The following is a 5916-nucleotide window of genomic DNA, read 5'->3' as shown; positions in this document are numbered from 1 at the left end:
GTATTCCATCCCGACGGATGATTGGACCTGTAGTATGTCGGCATTCCAACCGGATGGTTGAGGGCCTAGAGTATTCTATCCCGATGGATGATTGGACCCATATTATATTGTTTGTCATCATATGTGTATTGTTGTGTGTATTGGTATTTTGGGAGTAACTCACTAAGCTTTCGGTCTTACAGTTTCAGTTTATTGTATCAGGTTCGGTGGATAGTCGCGGGTAGGCGAAGGCGTGACCGTACACTTCCTCGACTGATGATTATGATTTCTTGGAACTCTGGTGTTTAACTAATTTGAAAACAAATTGTAATGACTGACTAGTTTTAAATGATTTAAATCGTTTTAAATTGGATCAAATTTTGTGGATGTTGCATTTATGGTCTTTTTTGCCCCAAAATACTTTGCTTGGAAGGAAAGCTCAGAACTTTATGGGTCCAACAGATGTTAAAACCATAGAACTAGGTTTGTGTGCCTCGATTTGAGACTCTATGGCCTTATGGACAAGATCCATGTCATATAGCAATTAGGGCTTTGTGTAAACCCTTTTATAAGTGTTATGGATGGGTAAAGTTGAAACTTTACCCTTAGAAATGTCGTTATAGTGGGAAAATGAACTAAGAACCTTGGATCTAGAAGATAGGGCTCAATCCGTTAAGTTAGCCAAACAGACAGAAGGACTCGTCGAGTCCATAAGGGAACTTGACAAGTCATGTTGTGTTGTCCGGATTTCAGTTATTAGAACTCGATGAGTCTGTAGAGGGATTCGAAGATTAGATGAGCCAAGTCACAAACGAATAGCTCGATAGAACTCGTCGAGTCAAAAGGTTGACTCGGTGACTTGGTTAATCTAGAATGTTGACTTTGACGAGAGTGTTTACTTTGACCAATGGTAAAATGGTCAATTTACCCTGTGAGGAGTTATTAGTTTTTTATTAAGTGTTATTATGAAATTTATAGTCGGAGAGTTGCCAGAGCAACATATAGGGTTCCTCACTCAGATTTTCAAAAGTCAGTCATACGAGGTGAGTCCCCTTTCAGTAGGAATGGATCTAAGGCACCAAGGTTGGCCCGTATATGTGATATGTTAGTAGATGAGTACGGGCGGGGCCTAAGTCTCTTAGAATTCTAGTTGGGCGGGGCCCGATTCTCATAGTATTATTCGAGTATAGATATGTGATTGTTTGGTAGATATACTTGTTGTCTATGTGATAATTGTATGCATGTTAGTAGCCGAATGTGGCTGGGGCTCGAATCTCCTAAACAACAGAGTGTTTTCGGGGCCCGAATCTCCTAGACAACGAAGTGTGGGTGGGGCCCGAATCTCCTAAATACCAGAGTGTGGGCGGGGCCTGAATCTCCATGAGAGTGGAGAGGGCCCGTATGTCCTAGTTGCATGATATTTATATGGTATGTGGTAGTTTGGGGAGACTCACTAAGCTTCGTGCTTACAGTTTTCAGTTTTGGTTTCAGGTACTTCTGGTAGCAAGGAGAAGGGCTCGGAGTGATTGCATGGCACACACCACAGGTCCAGACTAGGATGTTTAGACTCTGATATTTTTCTCATATGATTTTGATACAGTACTTGTCACGATGTTTTGAGATACGTGATACTTGATTTTTTTTTGACTATGGATGATTTATGTATTTATTAATGATTTTAAAATGAAAATTTTGGTCTATATTTTTGGGATGTTTCACTCCAATCACTGTATTTCGTTCCTTTTGACACACAAATATAGGGACGATGATTGCAAAACATATGTGTCTTATAAGTGCCAGCTCGACGAAGGAGGAAGGAGTATGTGCTATGCACTTAAAATAAACATTCAACCTCACCAACAACAATCTCAACAAAAAATAAAACGAAGGCTGATCTGTGAAGATGGACTGAAAAATATGAATTTGAGTTAGCAAAGGCATGGGTTGACATTTCTGAAGATGGTGACACGGGAAAGGGTCAAAATCGTGGTCAGTTTTGGTTACATATCACGTAGCGACTCTATAAAGGAATGGGTTGAGATCCAGATTATCGGACCTCCGACCAATGTAACTCGAAATGGAATCTTATGAAAAAAGTCGTGACACATTGGAATGGAATTTACACAAACTTTGAAAAGCAATGGTATTGCGGAGAAAGTGAAGCGAGTTTGTTGAAAAACACACACACTAGATTCCAAGATGATAAGCTAAAGCCTTTTAAGATTATTCATGTGTGGGAAGTTGTCAAAAGAAGCATTAGGTGAAGGGAACTTCCAACACATGAATAAATTGCTAATCCGCCAAAAAGAAGCAGGACATCTTTATATTCGATCTCACAACAAGTCTCATCGGATGGTCACGTAGGCGTTAATCTTAATGATGATAAACACGACATCAAAGAAATATGCCAGCCTCCTCCTCCAATGGGAAGGGACGCAACAAAAGCTCAAGGAAAAGGAAAATGAAAATCAACATCTTCAAATTTGTCAACTTTGGAAAGGCATATGGCTGAAACCGTCCGACTCACAAAATATTCGTTCTTAATGCAAGATGTGAGACACTTCGACCCTCGAAGATAAACAAAAATACCAAGTTTCACAAAAATCCCATTTTAACACTGTAGTCTTTTGTTTCATGTTGCTCACTTTTAATAATATGTTTCAAATCTAACAGTTAACCGGTCAATCTAGTTAACAACTAATGTGTTTGGTTGACATATTACTTTTAATGATGTGAGGTGCTAACATGACATGATGATATGACACTATTTTGTGACGTCATTTCTTCTCTAGAGTTTTTTCTTCACTGGAAAAGAATTTATCTTTGCCTTTAACATAGTGGTGTATCCATAAAAAAAGAAATCTTTCTCGGGTCTAACATTTTTATTAAAAAATGTTTTTATCTCAAGCTTTGATAATTTAATGACACAACATAAATTAAATTAATTCTTTTTTTCTTAGAATGGTAGCAATAAAGTGGGGTCCACACACATCCCTTGGGTTAATATGGATCTTCCACTAAGTAAGTCAAGCTAGTTTCAAGGGTTCAAGGGGTGAATGAACTTGCCAAGTACTCGGAACGGAAAAGGGAGTGGAACGTGATGGGAGGATGGAAAGTTTCTGCAACAATGGGGACTCTAAATATGTGAGAGTAAACCAAACTTTCGTGTGAACCTGACATGAGTAACTGCACCACCCTCTTCTTTTGACAAGTGAATGCTTCCTTTGTTGACATTAAATGGCAGCTTTGTATGTTCACACAATGAACACAATAAATGGTAGTAGTAGTAATTGTAGGCTTGTTTCGGTGTAAATAACAACTTTAACTTAAGTTGTAGAACACCATAAAACAGAGAGTGTGGTAGTAATACTTAGAGTGAGTGAGAGGGTTGTTTTCTTTTCTTCTAATATTGAGCTAGTAAGCTCCTCCTTTTGTTTAGTTCTTAATAAAAGTGTGTTTCATCCCTAACAAGTGGTATCAGAGGTTGGTTAAGCTCCGAGGGAAGCATTCTCTGTTTTTTGGTCGAAATATTTTTGTCTCAAAACCAATTTCCGAGTACATTGTTGGAAAGGTCTCATTCCGATCATTCGAAAAATACATTATTATTTTTTTTAATTTTTTGACCACCGGAAGGCCTCTAAATTACCAGTCAAAATTGGTCAAACATCGCCGAAAAATTGGCCTGAAAAACTAGGTTCGCTGGAGAAGATGACACTGTAGCAGGTACTGTAGCAGCACTATAGCAGTGACATCAGCAGTGATGTCAACAACTAACCAAAGTTATGAAAAGTTGCAGTTTAGCCCCTGTTCTTCCGAAAAGTACAATTTAGCCCCTATTTATCATAAAAGTTTCAAATTTGGTCCTGCGTTTCAGAAAAATTTTGTTTTAGCCCCTTTTTACTTCCATAAATGTTTTGTTTGCCCCCTAAAAATCTGAAAAGTTCATATTGGTCCCCGTACTACAAAATATAAATAAATAATAATTCAAAGACGTGTATGCCCAAGTATATGCCAAGTGTAACGACCCAATTTTTCAAAAGAAAATTTTCATTTTTAACTAACCAAAATACATTTCCATAAACCACAAAATCCAGATACAATTGTTTTTAAAGCCCATATCAAATACAATTTTAATTCAAAGCATCAGAGTGTCCCATAAAATATCTAAGAGAGTGCACGTCGTGCCATCAAGCCTTGCCCTTGCCCTTGGGCTCATAAGTACTAGAAACAAAACCACAAACTGTAAGCTAATGCTTAGTAAGTTTCCCAGAGCATACCACACACATAATCCACATATACACATATCATATCAGTTATAAAAGTTACATATACCATAAAAGCCATGCATGTAACATATAGAGAAGTCGTGGGCTTGTCCCCAGGGTCTTACTCTAGGATGCCATAGGCTTCCCACATGGTCTTACATCCTATTGCCATGAGCTCTCCACGTGGTCTTTAGTAGGAATGCCATGGGCTCTCCATATAGTCTTACATCCATGTGCCATGGGCTCTCCCATGGTCTTCCATATAAGCATACAACTACCACACAATCCTAGCATGTAACCAACTACCATGTCTCATAATATAACTTCAGCTAGAGTATCACATAAAATAAATGGGCCGTACTTGGAGCCTTCGAAACATTGGTATGGTGAGCAGACACACCTGTCATCAATGTTGTGCTGACAGATAAGATCCAATAAGTCCCAACGCGTAGCCCTAACTCAACTTCCTATAAGCATTATAAGATTAACTTGTCATAATCCCATAATTACCCTCAAAGTCAAACCTGGTCTACCCTAGTCAAAATCAACATTTAAGGTCAACAATCCATGTTGACCCCCAACTCGTCGAGTTCCTACCAAGTCCAAAAAAGTTGAACAATTCCTTGCCAACTCACCGAGTTGTTTCATCAACTCGATGAGTTCACTTGAGATCCAGTAGATAGGGAAACCCAATCCAACTCGTCGAGTTTCTTGGGCAACTTGTCAAGTCCTCCTCCTTGTTTGCTTTTCATGATGATTCACCGAATGCAGGGACTCCATGGCTTAGATCAGAAACCCTGAGGTGTCCAGAGGGATAAAGTTTCCAACTTTACCCTCTATAACCACTCCAAATGCTCTAAGGTCTTTATCCAAGGTTGGAAAGCTCAAAGGTCTTGCCATGCATTCCCAAAAATTAAGGGATCTCGAATCCCTACTTTCTAGAGGAATTTCTAGTCCTCAAAATGTTCCAAACATGGAGGCTCTATGGACATGCATTTCCATTGTATGTCTTTATGTTAAATTGGCCAAAAAGGGGAAATATGCTCTAAAAATACATGCATGGCATCCTTGCTTGATCAAAATCTAGATCTAGCCCACCTTGGGACTATTTTTCCCTGGAGATCCATAAAGTTGCAAACTTTATGAGCCCTATGTATGAAACCAATAGGTATGATATAAAATGAAGAGTAAACTCAAGATCTAGCCATATTCTAAGAAAAAAAGTCGAATCTTGAAGACTTAACATAGTCCACAAAATGGTCAAGTTCAAGAATGAGGGCTTGGTTTACTGGATCTTCTTCGTTTTATCAATATCTCCTTCTTTTTAAGCTTCACAAGACACTTTATCCCAAAAAATGAATGAGAATGGGGATTAGGATTTAGCACTAACGTTCTTAGGGTTTTGGTGATGTTGGAAGGACAGCTTCAAGGTCCTTAAGTAGAATATATAGGGTGTATACCCTAAAATTAGGGTTTTCTCTCTCCAGCTCCTACACGCAGAGTCGATCCTTCCGACTCATCGAGTGGGTTCAGACCGCCGCGTCCATGAGATGGTCTCTACTCGACGAGCTAGGGGCATCCAAATCTTTGAATCCATGTATAAACCCAAAAATCATGTAAATTACTTAATACCTGAAATAGGTGTTACAAATCTCCCCCACTTGAAGTACAC

Source organism: Lactuca serriola, chromosome 9, assembly GCF_051521515.1.
Source record: "Lactuca serriola cultivar US96UC23 chromosome 9, Lser_US96UC23_V15, whole genome shotgun sequence".
NCBI lineage: Eukaryota > Viridiplantae > Streptophyta > Magnoliopsida > Asterales > Asteraceae > Lactuca > Lactuca serriola.
The sequence above is the reverse complement of the archived record's forward strand: the minus strand, read 5'-3'. Positions refer to the sequence as shown.